Below are 18,813 nucleotides of genomic sequence, written 5' to 3'. Positions count from 1 at the left end.
CCAAGTGGCCAACCAATTCCTTCTAAACGGCAAGTTCCACTCCAAACGTCAGAAAACTAAAATCACACGCCTACTGCCCACGGAAAACACCAACTTCCAGAAACCATTTACCATGAGAGAGTTGAACAATGGCATAAATACCATGAAGAACGGGAAAGCCGCTGGTTTTGATGATATTTGCGTGGAACAGATTAAAAACTTCGGCCTTGGCACCAGGGACTGGATACTTGGACTTTTTAACGTGTGCCGTGAAACCTTTCGAATCCCAAAACTGTGGAGGAAGTAAAAAGTGGTGGCTCTCCTTAAACCCGGGAAGGACCCAGAGTCTCCGAAGAGCTATCGACCCATAACCCTTCTCTGCCACCTGTTTAAGCTCTACGAAAGATTGATCCTCAACAGAATAGAGAAGATCATTGACTCGAAGCTAATTCCACACCAAGCAGGTTTTAGACCTGGAAAGTCCTGTACCAGTCAAATTCTGGCATTGACGGAACATATCGAGGATGGGTTTGAGAATAAACTGGCACTTGTCGACCTAAGTTCCGCCTATGATACAGTAGATCACCGAACGCTACTGTATAAAACCTACGAGACCCTGAAAGACTACCACCTAGTTAAGATAATCAAATCCCTGGTCCAAAATAGACAGTTCTTCGTAATGATTGAGGGGAAAAAGAGTCGATGGCGGAATCAGAAAAATGGGCTCGCCCAAGGGAGCGTGTTGGCGCCAATTCTATTCAACATGAATACAAATGACCAACCAACTCCAGACAAAACCAAAACTTTTGTATATGCAGACGACCTGGCAATAACAGTTCAAAGCAACAGGTTTGAAGCCATCGAGGAGAAACTAGAAACCACCCTTTCTACAATGTCAACCTACTACAAAAAGAATTCTCCAAAACCCAATAACTCCAAAACCCAATAACTCCAAAACCCAATAACTCCAAAACTCGAGAGAGTGCATTCCATCTGAACTCGAGGCAGGCAGAGTACAGGCTCGATGTAACCTGGAATGGGACACTACTAGAACACATATATACTCCCACCTACCTTGGCGTCTTGCTGGACAGAACATTGACATACAAATGTCATTGCGAAAAAACATGCAAAAAAGTAGAAGCACGAAATTCCCTAATAAGAAAGCTGTCCAACAGTAAACGTGGTGCCAAACTTACCGTGGTCAGAACTTCAGCCCAAGCTTTGTGCTTCTCAACTGCCGAATATGCCTGCCCGGTATGGTGCAGATCCGCCCACGCAATAAAGGTAGATATTAGCTTGAATGAAACATGCAGGATAGTGACAGGCTGCATGAAACCAATCCCCAATAGAGAATCTTCACAGCTCCGCAGGTTTCACAAACCCTGACTCACGTAGGAAAGCCCATGAACATACCGAGAAGCTAAGACAAACCTTTCATGCTCGTCACTCAATATTTGGCCCTGAGTGTGGCCCCAGCAGACTCAAATGTAGAGGCCGTTTCCTAAGTTGCGCCTTAGATGAGCCCCCCATCTACTACCCACTAAGAGAGGACCCACCAAGCGGCGTTTCTGGTGATTGGAAAACCTGGAGAATGCTGAACCGCATCAGAACTGGGGTGGCTGCTGTGAAATCGTATATGGCCAAATGGGGTTTGTTGGACGGAAATGAAGATAAAAGTGACTGCGGCACTCGACATGACATGGAACATCTCCTACAATGCCCCGCCTGCCCCCACAGATGCACCCTCGACGATCTACGGCTGCCTAAAGAAGAAGCATTGGGCATTGCCCAATACTGGGCAAACAAAGTGTAGTTTCCGGAGACGAAAAAGTAAGAAGTAAGAACTGCGTTATGGACTGTGGGAAAACGGGAAAAGAAGATAGTCTCAACTTTTGAGATATGCTGCCACAAAAGGAAGTTAACATTAAGTGGACGGATAAAACAATAAACTTAGTGATTCTCCGTAGAACCGGCAAAGAAAGGAGTATACGGCAAAGAGACAGAATGAAAGTATGTGTGACAAGTCGTTAGGGAGTAAATTCCATGATAACAGAGGAAGTCGTGGGTGAAGAGATTGGCACAGGAGAGGAATTCCTGGAGGGCTACATCAAACCAGTCAGAAGGCTAAGGGGAAAAAAAATCTCTAACCCAACTACGATGTGTGCTGAAAGAAATATGGTATACAAAAACCACTTTCTATCCTTCACTGGATATTGCGCAAATGCAAAATTTCCTAAATTGTGCCCACATTGACATATGCACGAAGTCACCCACATTGTCACTTAGCTAGCTGCTAATGAGGAACTCCTAAGTTCGACTCCTGGCGACCATGTGACATTTTTCTGTGGTTTTAAGGTCTAAAACGAAGTCTACTCATCGTCGTAAGGTAAAATAAGAAGTTTTTCAACTAAATAAGCGACAAAATTAACACTCAAGATGCCGAAGACTTACACCAGTCAATTTATCACTCAAGATACACAGTCGTCTTCTTTGAAAAGGCTAAGTCTCGTCTCTGCAGCCGGAGCTTCCTCTCTTCAGCAGTTCTCTTCATCTCTATGTATGAATAACACACCATCTCATAGATCATATTTTAAAACAGAATGTTCTCAATCGTCCCTCCGTATTCTTTCCCACAATCCCGCCTTCTAAAATGTTTTGTAGAAAATGTCACGTCTAATTCAGTTTCCAACGAGTTTTGCTTTTCATTGGCCCATAACATTCAGTAGTTCTTCCTTCTCTCCTGTTTCCTGCAGAATCACCTCATTCGTTTTTCTGCCACTGCAACTGCTTCTTGTAATTCTCCTCCAGAGCCGCATTTCCGCAACCTCGAAAGGAGCTTTCTACGGCTACGTTAACGTCGAGGTTTCACGTCCGTAAGTCAGGACATTCCACCCTAAGATCTTTACAAATCTTTTCTTAGTGTGGAAGATTAGGTTCAGTAGAAAGTTTTTCATATTTTGGAAAGCATTTTGTGATACAGTGAAGACAAAATAAAACGGGTTCTTTTAAGAGTGTTACCTATGCCGCCACCCGTTCCAAGCGAAAGTGGTTTCATCAGTAAATAGCATTAGCGGGATTAATCGGCGATTTTCAGTTATTCAGCAACAAAATTCCAGTTGTATGCCTTCATCTTTTTGGTGTTGAATCCACAGTAAAGTATAGGGGCTGTGTACGAGTAGTATACGTAATATTCTGGCACGAGGGGCGCTCAGTAAGTAATGCTACACATTTCTTTTTATGCAAGGAGATTGGCTTTATTCAGGATCCCTGCACACCATGTTAGTCCCCACTCTTCTGGCTACAAAATCCTATTATTCAACATGATCTCCATTCAGTGTGACGACTCACGCTACCATACAGGGGACGCCCGTAAGCCGGCAAGGTACCACTCTGCTGGTGGACGTTTTGCTGCATCAATAGTCTCCCGATCATCCACGTACTGGTTCCCGCGGAGTGCATACTTCATTGGGCCAGACAGATAGAAGTCCGAAGGTGCGAGATTCTGGCTGTAAGATGGATGTATGAGAACCGCCCAATGAAATTTTGTGAGTTCTTCCCGAGTGCGCAGACTTGTGTAAGGCCTTGCGTTGTCATGGAGAAGGGAAGTTCGTTTCCAACTTGGTGGTGACGAACACGCTGAAGCCGTTTCTTCAGTATCGTGAGTCTAGCCGAGTACACTTCCGAGTGGATCGTTGCATCATGAGAGACCTCCTCAGAAGCCCAGAAATCCGTCGCCATGACTTTAATGGCTGAGGCTGCAGCTTTGAACTTTATCTTGGGAGAAGAGATGGTGTTGCACCACTCCATGGATTGCTGTTTTGTTTCTGGTTCGAAGTGATGAACCCTTGTTTCATCGCCCGTGACGATGTTCGACAAAAAATTGTCACGATCAACTCGTAACACGCAAGCGATTCCGCACAGTTGGTCCTTCCTGTCAGCCAGCGATGAACCCGTCTGGCACATACATTTGAGAACCCCAACTGGTGTACGACTGTGTCAGTACAAGCAAAAGAGAAGCGCAGTTGAGCAGCGAGGTGTTTACTAGTGGTCCGTCGATGACCCCGAATGAACGTGTCCGCTCGTTCCAGCATCGCAGGAGTCACAGCTGTGTGCGGCCGGCAGAAATCTGGAGAACGTAGAAGTTAGGCGACCTTGTTGCCATGGTAACAGGTGTCTCGCCCAACGACTCACCGTACTTTTGTTCACTGACAGTTCTCCGTGAACAATCCTCAAGCCCCTATGATTATCTGTGATGCTGTGGTTTTCCGCCGAAAGAAAGTCAATGAGAGCTCTCTACTTGGAATGCACCTCCGCTAGAGATGCCATTTTGAAGGTTACGTACGAGTACAGCGCAGCCATCCAACGGGACTTCATGAAACTATAAGGGCTGAAGTGGGAATATTCCACGATGTTCGACAACAAATTACGCATTTTATCAACCAAGACTGGCCGAGAAAAATAAATGGTTGCATTACCTATTGAACGCCCACGTATATGAAACACCGACACTTGTAAAAATTCTACTAGTGCTTGCTGAAGGACTGTGATCTGTCAACTGAATGATGCCTTCTACTTCATTCACACTCTGTCCATTTGCACCTTCAGTTGAAGTATGAGCTGACGGGCATGATCCATTCTCACGCAGTCACAAGTAAACACTTTTTAATTCGGTACTCTTTGCTTAGAATATCATCTACCGTATTCTCTACGAGCAACTACAACCTCTGCATTACAAAAGCTGCACAGTAACAACTTACCAGCATGGTAAGCACTTGTAAACACGTGCGGCATCCTTAATGATGAAAAGCACAATTTACCAAAAAGTCGGAATCACAATGACAGTTGAAAATTTCAGTTATGTAAAACCAAGCACATCTTTACAACTTTACTTTAAACCAATAATGACAATCGATAAATCCAAAGCAACTGGAGTAACAACACGAGACATGAAAACTTATCTATCTAATCAGTTGTATCTCTGGTACCCATAAAATGTAGACACACGTTATACGCAATTTTTGATTAGAATTAAACCGTGATGTACGAAGGGCGTTAACTTCCTGCCTCACGTTGGGTGCTTATTTGTTACATACGAATTGCTTCACAGAATTGTATGCCTGTTCCGAGCGAGACAGAAACTGCCTGCATCATCGTTGTTCCAGCATACTACGATTAGGCGTTAGAGAGAGAGCTGTCGCCTTTTCCACATATCCGATACAAATTGTGTATTTCCATCGCGACTTGAAATGAATTTCAATTCCTCACAGATTTGTTTCATTTTAGCTCATTCGTGGAAGTCGAAACTTAGGACTGTCTTGTGGCTTCCTCGGTGGAGTAATTTCAGAAGACAAAATTTTTAGCATCGCAGCATTTATCTTATCATCTTCCGTTTCGTACTGTGTCATGATCAACGAGCATCTCGGCTGATGGCTTTGTTCCGTTGACTGTTACGTACAACGTTTTAGAGTATATTATACGTGGCCGAGCGGTTGTAGGCGCTACAGTCTGGAACGGCGCGACCGCTACGGTCGCAGGTTCGAATCCTGCCTCGGGCATGGATGTGTGTGATGTCCTAAGGGTTAGTTAGGTTTAAGTAGTTCTATGTTCTAGGGGATTGATGACGACAAATTTTATGTCCCATAGTGCTCAGAGCCATTTGAACCATATTAAACGTGGCAGATACGACAGGCTTTTAAAGTCACTGAATGCTTTTCGCTTAGTTACCACCATGCTTGTTTGTCTTCTTTCTGATTTTCTACTGAAATAACTTTCTAATACTGTTGTTAAGCTGTTGTGAGTGTGCCATTCCTCACTATTTTTCTCTGTATACGTTTCACGCACTTATTGTCAAGTGTTTTTTGCTTCGTCAGTGCCCTCTTTCTGAGAGCCGTGTGTCTGTATTTCGCTGCTCAGCTATTCCTAATCATTTTAAAGGTCCCCTTAGAAAAATTATAAATTACAGTGTTGATAAACCTCTTACGTCATTTCATTTTCAAACAGCTGAGCATAACTGAACGTACTGATATTTCTCTCTTTACTTATTCTGATCAACACTAAACTGACACACAATATTTTTAGCGCAACGCAATCTTTCAATAATCCCTACAAATAATGGTCAAGACTAACAATAACCTATACCTTTCATGAATCAGTTACCTCACAAAAATCTTTGTTACTCGAACTACTGCAATACAGCGAGCGCCACTACTGCCAGCTAAATAAAAGATTCAAACTACTGAAGGCACTAACTACTGATAGGCATAGTTAGCAAATGAATGATTTTGATAGAGAACGAACAATGTATTTACCTTAATAATATTCACATTAATCATGGAATGGAAACACACAGCAACAGAACGTACCAGCGTGACTTCAAGCTCTTTGTTACAGGAAATGTTCAAAATGTCCTCCGTTATCGAGGATACATGCACCCACCCTCCGTCGCATGGAATCCCTGATGCGCTGATGCAGCCCTGGAGAATGGCGTATTGTATCACAGCCGTTCACAATATGAGCACGAAGAGTCCTACATATGGTACCGGGGTTGCGTAGACAAGAGCTTTCAAATGCCCCCATAAATGAAAGTCAAGAGGGTTGAAGTTAGGAGAGCGTGGAGGCCATGGAGTTGGTCCGCCTCTACCAATCCATCGGTCACCGATTCTGTTGTTGAGAAGCGTACGAACCCTTCGACTGAAATGTGCGGGAGCTCCATCGTGCATGAGCCACATGTTGTGTAGTACTTGTAAAGGCACATGTTCTAGCAGCACAGGTACAGTATCCCGTATGAAATCATGATTGTGCTCCATTGAGCGTAGGTGGAAGAAACTAAAATGAGCTCTAACATGGAAATTAAGCGTTTCCGGACACATGCCCACATAACATCTTTTCTTTATTTGTGTGTGAGGAATGTTTCCTGAAAGTTTGGCCGTACTTTTTTGTAACACCCTATATATATGTGGAGGAGGGGAGGAGTAACACCTCGTAAAAAAAACCTGGGTCCATCTGGCTCCGGATGGTAGCACCCTGTGAGGGTTACATGCGAAGCCCCAAAATCCAGACACGTCTGCGTGGCAGCCACCGGTACTCTGGTCAGCGCCTGTTGGCTCTGTGAGCTCGGCTGGAAGTTAATCTTCTGGAACTCAAAACTCCAGTCGAAATTATGTGAGAGCCTTCGTGACTTCACCACCAATACCTCAACACAAACCAATAATCATGGCAGAACAACGGGAAAGAATCCACTACCCTGGGCCCCAGTCAGTAAGACTGGGTAATAGACCTGATCATTCGATTCCAGGGGATCAGGCATGTCATGAAGAGAAGAATCGGAGCCTCTCAAAAACCCTCAAGATGAAGAAAGTATTTTACATGGGAACACTCAACACAAGCACACTACTGAGGCCAGGTAAACTTAAACAATTAACAAACGCCATGGATAAATACAACATCAAAGTTATGGCAATACAGGAAACACGATTTGCAGATGAGAACCACTTTGATTCCGAAAATTACAGAATATATAAGGGGAAACCAGCCATAACCATCCCAGGAAGAAATCTCAAACTCTTCGGAACTGGTTTTGTAGTACATAAATCGATACTGGACTACGTAACAGATTTCACATCAAAATCAGAAAAAATGTCGACACTCACGATAAGATCTGGAAACAAAGCCTATACATTAATCAATGGACATGCCCCCACAAACAATTATAACAAGAAGAACCCAGAGATGATAGAGGAATTCTGGGAAGATCTGGAAGAAACTACCTGCAAAATCCCCAAGAATCACATAAAAGTGTTACTAGGAGACTTCAGTGCCTAGTTAGGCAAGGAATGAAAATTCCGAGACACGACAGGGAAACACACGGCCCACGTGAGAACAAACAAAAATGGAGAGAACTTGATAAACTTCTGCAGAAATTTTGATCTGAAAATCATGTCAACGCAGTTCCAGAAACGACACAGAAAACTTGTAACTTGGAAATCCCCCAACCATGCTCTAGGAGAATTTCAGATAGACCACGTAGCAATATCCACAAAAAACACTAGAGAAATAATGAACTTAAGAACAATGAACGTTCGAATCTGATCATCACCTTCTCCAAATTAAAGTAAAATTTATACCCAATAGCCAAATCAAGAGAACGAGCAGACTTTTCACAATAGATCCAGAGTACCTACAAATAAACAAGAAAGAAATAATAGAAGAAGTTACGAAAATCAATAGCAACAACTGGACAGTACTGTCAGAAAAAATTAAAGAACTGATAAAATTGGGGCAGCCACCGAGAAAAAGGAAACACCGATGGTGGAACATGACATCCGACAGGGCCATGGAAGAGAGAATACAAGCCTGGAAGAAATTTAACAGCCATAAAACACAAGAAAGATGGGAGCACTTCAACAGGATACAGAAAAACACTTCAAAAATAATCCGAAGAGAAAAAAGAAGTTACGAAAACAGCAGGTTGAAGGAGATAGAAGAAGACTTCACTAGAAACAATACACGAAATTTTTACAGAGTATTCCGAGAAAATATGACAGGATATCAGCCACCAAGCTTATGCTTCAAAATAGAAGATGGAACACTGGAAACAAATCCGAAGAAAAACTGTGAAATATTAGCCAGATACTTTGACACGTTACGTAACTGTGATAAACCAAAACAGAGATTACAGTTTACAAAACCAGAACCCAACCGGGACTCCGAACCTCCAACATATGAAGAAATCGTGAAAATAATAAAAACATTGAAAAATAACAGAGCACCAGGTGAAGATGGACTGATTGCAGAAATCTGGAAATTAGACCATGAAAACATTACACCCAAAATTCATAGTATAATCAAAAACATCTGGGAAACAGAAAAGATACCAGAAGAATGGAAGGCAGCCCTAATGCACCCCCTCCACAAGAAAGGAGACAAAACAGACCCTAATAACTATAGAGGAATTTCGTTACTGCCGGTGGCATACAAAATTCTATCCAAAGCTCTGTTAAATCGCCTAGAACCTCAGATAGATCCACAGACCGGAGAATACCAAGGAGGGTTCAGGAAGGGAAGATCATGCAGTGAGCAGATCTGGTGTCTGAGAACATTATTAACAACGAGAAAGTCCAGAAACACCACAGTAACATTTGTTGATTTCAAGAAGGCTTACGATTCCATAGACAGAGAAACACTTTTTAATGCACTAGAAGAAATGAAGGTAGACAATAAGACCAGAAAACTAATTCAGGAAACATTAACAAATACAAAGTCAAAAGTGAAGTTCATGGGCGAGTGTTCAGAATCTTTCGAAATCAAGACAGGTGTGAGACAGGGAGATGGCCTGCCACCCATTTTATTTAACGCTGTTTTAGAGAAAATAATCAGGACGTGGGACAAAGGAGTCAATGGGGTAAAGATGGGGAGAGAGAAAAATAGAACCGTCAACATAAAATGTCTGGCCTTTGGCGACGATATAGCCATCATTACAAATGACAGAAAAGACGCCAGAGAAGCCCTAGAGATATTGCATGAAATCGCAGCCAGAACAGGACTACAAATATCATATGAAACAATACAGTACGTGGACACAAAATCTGCAGACAGAAGCCCATTGATAACAAAGTACGGAAAAATAACACAAGTAGAAAGTTTCAAATACCTGGGAGATATTATACAGAAAACAGGACTGAATTCAAGAGCCAATGAAGAAAGGGCTACAAAACTACAAAAAGCATACAGACTTACATGGAACCATTACAATAAAAGAAATATTTCCATCAATGCCAAATTAAGACATCACAAAACAGTAGTCATACCTGAGGCCTTGTATGCCTCAGAAACAACAGTAATCAGAGGAAGAACTAAAATCAAGGAAATGGAAAAGCAAGAGAGGAAAATTCTAAGAAAGATCTATGGGCCAGTTCAGAGACAGGGGATCTGGATAAAGAGACCAACAAAGGAATTGTACAAACAGGCAGAGACAATTACAGACAATATCAGAAAAAGAAGGGCAAAATTCAATGGTCACATTCATAGGATGAATGAAAATAGGCTGACCAAGAAGATTTTTAACATAGTGGTGACGAATAAGATGAAAACTAATTGGGTAAAGGAAACCATGGAAGACCTTAAAAATCTAAACATCTCCACAGAAGAAATATCAAACAGAGGAAAATACAGAGAAAAAAATCAACAAACAGAAATTCGAAGAAACACCAAAAGAGAAGAAAGCAGGAAAGAAGTGGACAGAAGAGAGGAAGAAGTAACACAGTGAATTTATGAGAGGTTTTTGGGAAGAGAAAAGAAAGAGACAGAAAAAAGTGCTATGAATTTGAAATGTATCAATTTATGTACCATATTGTCATTGTGAATATTGATTGTGTTTTAACGCTCTCCTTAATGGGGAATTAACGATAATAATATATATCAGTTCATGATGTACAGTATTACAAATTTACTGTTTCTGATGGACACACGTCCAGATCTTCCGCTCTCAAAACTCCGCCATCTCTCTCCCCACATCCACCACTGCTCGCGGCTCACCTCCAACTGCGCAACGCTACGCGCTGTTAACAGCCAACTGCCCAAAACTACAATAGCAAATATTTCAACAATGGAAAGCAGCCACAGACTTCATACAGCACAGTCAGTGATTTTCATATAGAGCGCTAAGTGGCGTCTCCATCATAAAAACCTAAACAGCCTACTTACACATTCTATCGCCATCCTTGTTGATCAGAAATAATTTCCTACTTATTTTAACTCTTTGTTCGACACGAGTGATCAACAATGCAAGAATACCTTTTTCGTTCCTTATTTGTATCTCTTCTTGAAATATCAAGTTCGATCACATCTGATGCTAGCAGATGTAATAAGTTTCCTTTGTGACTGACCAACCAGATGGTTACATCTACCAACTTCAAATGAGAGCAGAATGGCGAATCCAATTAGTAGGTTAATACAGTAATGGAAATGAGCGTTTGGCGTCATTGGCCCTAAGGCCCCTTGCGGGGCAGGTCTTATTGCAGTCGACGCCACATTGGGCGACCTGCTCGCCGGATGGGGATGAAATGATGATGAAGACAACACAAAACCCTGTCCCTGAGCGGAGAAAATCTCCGACCCAGTCGGGAATCGAATCCGGTCCCTTAGAACGACAATCCGTCACGCTGACCACTCAGCTATCGGGATGAACAATACAGTAAATAAATACAAGTACACAAACTGGTAATGGCTACAGTATGTAACACACCTGACAACACTTCGAAAATAACTTCCTCCTGATGTCCTCAATTTAATTGGAGGCATTGGTCAGGGCTTCTTGGAAAGGCTTCCACAACCAGGCAAGCTGTTTACTTTCCTCCCGTCAGTCTGATAGAGCAAGCGACAGCTTTCGCTGTTGCGATCCTGTGTAGATAGCCGCGCGTTGTGGTCGCGCGGTTGGAGGCGCCATATCACGGATTGCGCGGCCCCTTCCGTGGGAGGTTCCAGTCCCCCCTAGGGCATATATGGGTGTGTTGTCCTTAGGTAAGTTACTTTAGGTTAGTTTATGTAGTGTGTAAGTCTCGAGACCGATAACCTCAGCAGTTCGTTCCTTTAGGAATTCACACACATTTGAACAATTTTGTGTAGACCGGAGTAGCGGTAAGTGCGGTTTTCAGGTTGTGTTTTCCTGTCAGTAGCCATTTACTGTACAGAATTGGTCCAGGTGGAACATCCCTCCATTTTGTAGTAACCACTTCTTGGTGTTACATTCTGCCCCAAAGTTAGATCTTAACAGTTTTCATTTATTTTCTCGTTACCAGTGGATCACTATGGTATGATTTGTTTAGGACCCATCCATCATATCGGAATCCGGCTGTTTTATTCTATGATATACCGCCTTTTAGAGATGTTTTTTCTGACGGACAACGAATGCTGGGTAAAAATGTTTCTCCATTCTAATGCTTTAGTTATGTGAATATTAACATTTTGATATTCTCATGTAATTTTTTTTATATATTTAAACCTTTTTAAATCTTAAAATAATTTACCATAACAGTGTACAGCTCAGACGCCTTATTCGTTCTGATGGTTCAAATGGCTCTGAACACTATGGGACTTAACATCTGTGGTCAACAGTCCCCTAGAACCTAGAGCTACTTAAACCTAACTAACCTAAGGACGTGACACACATCCATGCCCGAGGCAGGATTCTAACCTGCGACCGTTGCGGTCACGCTGTTCCAGACTGAAGCGCCTAGAACCGCACGGCCATACCAGCCGGCGTTATTCATTCTGCATTTATTGTTACACATGTGTTCACTTGAAAATGTGGCTTTTAGTGCCACCAAAGCGGTAGTGTTCCGGAATTAAGGACTAAATACAGTTGAAGCGGTTTACTAATAACCAAGATAACTCCACAAAAAGTTCCGCATTTATCCAAACGAAATATGCTGAGAAAAAAATGTGTTTTACATTAGTTATCGAAAGCCCTCGTACGTTCTACCGTTATGTTCTTCCTACAGGGTGGTTTGAAAAGTTCTCAGAACGGAATAGAAAGAAGCACTTACATCATTGAAACTTTTATAATTTTTGTTTGTAGATTAATGCACTTACTCCAACGATGTCCTAGTGCCTAGATCCCGTCTTGAAAATGAATTTCCTCCAGGCCTTCAAAATAGTTCTCAATTCTGGCTACCAATTCTTCGCTTGAAACGAATCTTCAGTTTTGGGAAGAGACGGAAGTCTGACGCAGCAATATCAGGTGAATAAGGCGGGTGTGGCAACAGTACCTTAGTTTGAGTAATTTGGCCATGGAGACGGCACATGTCTGCTGGTGCGCATTGTCTTGATATAATATGACTTTCTTCCTTGCTAAACCTGGCCTTTTTGGCGTATCTTTTGTTGCGATTTGTCCAAGAGGTTAGGATAGTATTCTCCAGTAATTGTTTGCCCGGTGGGGAGATACTCTGCAAAACGTAATCCCGTACGCATCCCAGAACACTGATACCGTGACCTTTCCGCCGGAGGAATTGTCTTTGCTTTCTTTGGTCGCAGAGAATCAGCGTGTTTCCACTGCTTTGACTGTTGTTTTGTCTCTGGGTATAGTAGTGCTTCCGAGTTTCATCTGTGGTCACAAACAGGTGCAAAAATCTTTTTCTTTCTCCCAAAACGCACCAAATATTGTTACAATATGCCCATTCTGATGCGTTTTTGATCCAGCGCCAAGAGTCGCGTCACCCATCTTGCAAAAAAATTTTTCATTTCTAATTCTTCAGTTAAAATGTGATAGACCCTTTCAGATGACATCTGACAAGCGTGAGCAGTTTCACGCGCTTTCAGTCGGCGGTCCTCCATGACCATTTTGTGCACTTTTGCAATGATTATGGAGTAGTGACACATCTTGGCCGACACTGCGCAGATCATCATCTTAGTTCTCCCGACCAGATTTAAATTCATTTGTCCACTTGGCAACAGTTGAATATGGAGGAGCAGAGACCCCCAGTGTATTCTGGATATCAGCACGAATGTCTTTTGCTTTCACACTTATCTTTAAGATGCACTTAATCCCTGCTCGAATCTGGATTTTTTTCCATCTTTTCAAACTTTCAATCGAATCTGCCATCACAACTAAGTCATCCGCATATGCGAGGCTGCTTAATTTGGGTTCACATACCTTAATCTCATTCGCTGGGTGAGATTAAGAAATGTGAACACAAAGAAAGCAATCTCGCCCACGCGGATGACTTAGTTGTGATGGAACATTCGATTGAAAGTTTGCAAAGTAATATTCCAGACCTAGATCAGAAATGTAAGGACTACGGTATGAAGATTAGCATCTCCAAAACGAAAGTAATGTCAGTGGGAAAGAGATGTAAACGGATTGCATGCCAAATAGGAGGAACGAAGTTAGAACAGGTGGACGGTTTCAAGTATTTAGGATGCATATTCTGTCAGGATGGTAACATAGTGAAAGAACTGGAAGCGAGGTGTAGCAAAGCTAATGCAGTGAGCGCTCAGCTACAGTCTACTCTCTTCTGTAAGAAGGAAGTCAGTACCAAGACTAAGTTATCTGTGCACCGTTCAATCTTTCGACCAACTTTGTTGTATGGGAGCGAAAGCTAGGTGGATTCAGGTTACCTTATCAATAAGGTTGAGGTTACGGATATGAAAGTAGCTAGGATGATTGCACGTACTAGTAGGTGGGAACAATGGCAGGAGAGTGTGCACAATGAGGAAATCAGAGAAATACTGGGAATGAAGTCTATAGATGTAGCAGTCAGGGCGAACAGGCTTAGATGATGGGGTCATGTTACACGCATGGGAGAAGCAAGATTACCCAAGAGACTCATGGGTTCAGCAGTAGAGGGTAGGAGGAGTTGGGGCAGACCAAGGAGAAGGTACCTGGATTCAGTTAATAATGATTTTGAAGTAATAGGTTTATCATCAGAAGAGGCACCAATGTTAGCACTGAGTAGGGGATTATGGAGGAATTTTATAAGGGGTACTATGCCCGAGAGTGAACGCTGAAAGGCATAATCAATCTTAAATGATGATAATGATGATGATGATGATGATGAGGATGCAAACACTACAACAGAGCCAGATCACCGCCAGAGCTCTCTTCTAAGAGCACTGACGAGTCACGTGTTTACAGCCGACAGTGGAATGAATATCACGTGAACAACTCGTTGCGCTAGTGTTGACCTCTAGTGGTGATTCCGAGAGCTTTTTAAACCACCCTTGTAATAACTCTCTGTGAAAGCTCATATCTGAGAGACAGGGAGCGTTGCTCTAGATACGCATTAGAACGTAGCAAGTCCTCGGTGAGTCACTCGCAGGGCCCTACTCGCACCGTGGAGGGGCGGCTGTCACAACAATGTGACTGTTAGTGAAGGGCTGCAGACATCATGCGGCACCAGATCAGAGAAAGCGGGACCGCTGCGGTACGCCGTGGCACCGCTTACTCCCAGCCGCTGAGAGCTCCGTCACTTGCTGGCACTCACAGCGCACTGCTCACACGGGCTGCCATATGTGTACCGACGGCCGTTGTTCCACCTCATGCCATCTACATCCATACTCCGCAAGCCACCTGACGGTGTGTGGTGGAGGGTACCTTGAGTACCTCTATCGGTTCTCCCTTCAATTCCAGTCTCGTATTGTTCGTGGAAAGAAAGGTTGTCGGTATGCCTCTGCGTGGGCTCTAATCCCTCTGGTTTTATCCTCATGGTCTCTTCGCGAGATATACGTAGGAGTGGGCAATATACTGCTTGACTCCTCGGTGAAGGTATGTTCTCGAAACTCCAACAAAAGCCCGTACCGAGCTACTGAGCGTCTCTCTTGCAGAGTCTTCCACTGGAGTTTATCTATCATCTCCGTGACGCTTTCGCGATTGCTAAATGATGCTGTAACGAAGCGCGCTGCTCTCCGTTGGATCTTCTCTATCTCTTTTATCAACCCTATCTGGAAAAGATCCCACACTGCTGAGCAGTATTCAAGCAGTGGGCGAACAAGCGTACTGTAACCTACTTCCTTTGTTTTCGGATTGCATTTCCTTAGGATTCCTCCTATGAATCTCAGTTTCGCATATGCTTTACCGACGATCAACTTTATATGATCATTCCATTTTAAATCACTCCTAATGCGTACTCCCAGATAATTTATGGAATTAACTGCTTCCAGTTGCTGACCTGCTATATTGTAGCTAAATGATAAAGGATCTTTCATTTTTTGCATTCGCAGCATATTACACTTATCTACATTGAGATTCAATTGCCATTCCCTGCACAATGCGTCCATTAGTTGCACATCCTCCTGCATTTCAGTACAGTCTTCCATTGTTACCACCTCTCGATATACCATAGCATCAGCCGCAAAAATCCTCAGTAACTTCCCATGTTATTCACAAGGTCACTTAGGATTATTGTGAATAGCAACGGTCCTACGACACTCCCCTGCGGCACACCTGAAATCACTCTTACTACGGAAGACTTCTCTCCATTGAAAATGACATACTGCTTTCTGTTATCTAGGAACTCTTCAATCAAATCACACAATTGGTCTGATAGTCCGTATGTTCTTACTTTGTTCATTAAGCGACTGTGGGGAACTGTATCGAGCACCTTCCGGAAGTCAAGAAACACCGCATCTACCTGGGAACCCGTGTCTATGGCCCTCTGAATCTCGTCGACGAATAGCGTGAGCTGGGTTTCACGCCATCGTCTTTTTCGAAACCCATGCTGATTCCTACAGAATAGATATCTAGTCTCCAGAAAAGTCATTATACTCGAACATAATACGTGTTTAAAAGTTCTACAACTGATCGACGTTAGGGATATAGGTCTATAGTTCTGTTCATCTGTTCGACGTGACTTATTGAAAACGGGGATGATCTGTGCCCTTTTCCAATCTTTTGAAACGCTACGCTCTGCGGGAGACCTACGGTACACCGATGCAAGAAGGGGGGCAAGTTTCTTCGCGTACTCTGTGTAAAATCGAGCTGGTATCCCATCAGGTCCAGCGGCCTTTCCTCTTTTGAGCGATTTTAATTGTTTTTCTATCCCTCTGTCGTCTACTTCGATATCTACCATTTTGTCATCTGTGCGACAATCTAGAGAAGGAACTTCAGTGCATTCTTCCTCTGTGAAACATCTTTGGAAAAAGACGTTTAATATTTCGGCCTTTAGTCTGTCATCCTCTGTTCTAGTACCATTTTGGTCACAGAGTGTCTGGACATTTTGTTTTGATCCACCTACCGCTTTGACATACGACCAAAGTTTCTTATGATATCAGCCAAGTCAGTACATGGAACTTTACTTTCGAATTCATTGAACGCCTCCCGCATAGCCCTCCTTACATTACATTTCGCTTCGCCTAATTTTTGTTTGTCTGCAAGGCTTTGGCTATGTTTATGTTTACTGTGAAGTTCCCTTTGCTTCCGCAGCAGTTTCTAACTCGGTTGTTCTACCACGATGGCTCTTTTCCATCTCTTACGATCTTGCTTGGCACATACTCATCTAACGCATATTGTACGATGGTTTTGAACTTTGTCCACTGATCCTCAACACTATCTGTACTTGAGACAAAACTTTTGTGTTGTGTTGTCAAGTACTCCGAAATCTGCTTGTGGTCACTCTTGCTGAACAGAAAAATCTTCCTACCTCTTTTAATATTTCTATTTACGGCTGGAATCACCGATGCTGTAACCACCTTATGGACGCCGTTCCACACGACCGTGTCTCCACGGTGCGTGGGGTGTGTAGGAGAGAGCGGAAGAGTAATGTTAACACGTCTAAAAGCGTGACAGAGCGCTATTTACTTCACGCGCTGAGACAATATGTCAAACCGGCGCGCCGTACCGAAGTAGTTCAGAAACTGGACTCGTATTCGGGTGGACGGTGATTCAAATCCGCCTTCGGGAGTCCAGATCTACAAGGGGTGACCAAAAATGTGGGAATACCAGACACAACACATTACTGTGCCTAGTAGGGCGGAGGAAACAGCTAGGCATTCGAAACAGTTCTCAATCGTCTCGGGATGGATAAATGAAGGCCCTGTACGAACAGCGTAACACGAGACTCATTAAGTACAGAACTGAATGGCTGCAGTGACATCTGAGCCGTTAACGCTTGAGTAACAGCAGTAAACAGGTCGTAACTGGAATAATAAACTGGGTGCAAGCCGTGCTTGATTGTTAGGAAATGAAACAATAACACCAATAAAATGTGGTAAGAGAGGGCAACTAAAAAAAAAAAACAGTTGTAAACCACTACCGGGTCAACGGCCTTACCGCTGTGGTAACACCAGTTCCCATCAGATCACCGAAGTTAAGCGCTGTCGGGCTGGGCTAGTACTTGGATCGGTGACCATCCAGTGTGCCGAGCGCTGTTGGAAAGCGGGGTGCACTCAGCCCTTGTGAGGCAAACTGAGGAACTACTTTACTGAGAAGTAGCTGCTACGGTCTCGGAAACTGACATACGGCCGGGAGAGCGGTGTGCTGATCACATGCATCTCCATATCCATATCCGCATCCGGTGACGCCTGTGGGTTGAGGATGACACGGCGGCCGGTTGGTACCGTTAGGTCTTCATGGCTTTTTCGAGCGGAGTTTAGTTAAGTTTAAAACCTCTACCGGACTGGCCACTGTTCTTGTTTACTGCTGTATGACGTTGATTATCAACTTCTATTCGACTCACTGCTGCTTCAGCTCAAGCGTTGAAGAAACCCGGGTCAACCTAGCTACGTTATTTTACGCCAGTGGTGAGCACCTAAAGCAAGTGGACAAAAATGTGGGAAAAATGTGGAAAAGCCTCCTGTGATCTGGTGACTGTTGAGGTCAGCGGGCGTGCTACACGTTATCCTCAACCTTACAAAACAGTCCTGCCGCGTGAATAGGCTGCCTTGGAACAGAGCATTGCGTTTGGGAAACAAATATTGTACCTTGGTATAGGCCCGATCAGCCAAAATGATCGCAGAGTCCTTGGCAGTGACGCTATCTTGCAGAATTACCATTGGACCCGAGGAATACCCAAACAAGGCTGCTTGTATCATCACCGAGTCCCGCCATGTTTCATCCTCGACAGTAAGCAGTCTGAATCGTAGGCTTGAGTCGACGAGACGTACATTCGGCCAGATAATGCAAACAAGTCTGACCCTACCATATGACTTCTTTACATTACTCTACAGTCCACGCTTGTGACTTCTGCTCCACGTTTTCGCGTTGCGAGGATTTGTATCACTGGTGAGTATTTTTAGAATCCAGCTCGTCCTGCAGTTCCGAGCTTATGTTGAGTCCTTCTATTTATTTTGGTGCTGGCAGGTTTCCAGAGTGCGACATTCAGTTCTACAATGACTTTTGCA

The 18,813-nt window shown here is 43.4% G+C and overlaps 1 pseudogene; it reads left to right on the top strand.

Annotated features, from left to right (window-relative positions):
• The first annotated feature begins 17,729 nt into the window (after nucleotides 1-17,729).
• Nucleotides 17,730-17,847, top strand: LOC126356694 (5S ribosomal RNA; annotated as a pseudogene).
• Nucleotides 17,848-18,813: the final 966 nt, after the last annotated feature.

Source organism: Schistocerca gregaria, chromosome 3 (assembly GCF_023897955.1).
Source record: "Schistocerca gregaria isolate iqSchGreg1 chromosome 3, iqSchGreg1.2, whole genome shotgun sequence".
NCBI classification, from domain to species: Eukaryota; Metazoa; Arthropoda; class Insecta; order Orthoptera; family Acrididae; genus Schistocerca; species Schistocerca gregaria.
This window is presented reverse-complemented; position numbering and strand designations above follow the sequence as displayed.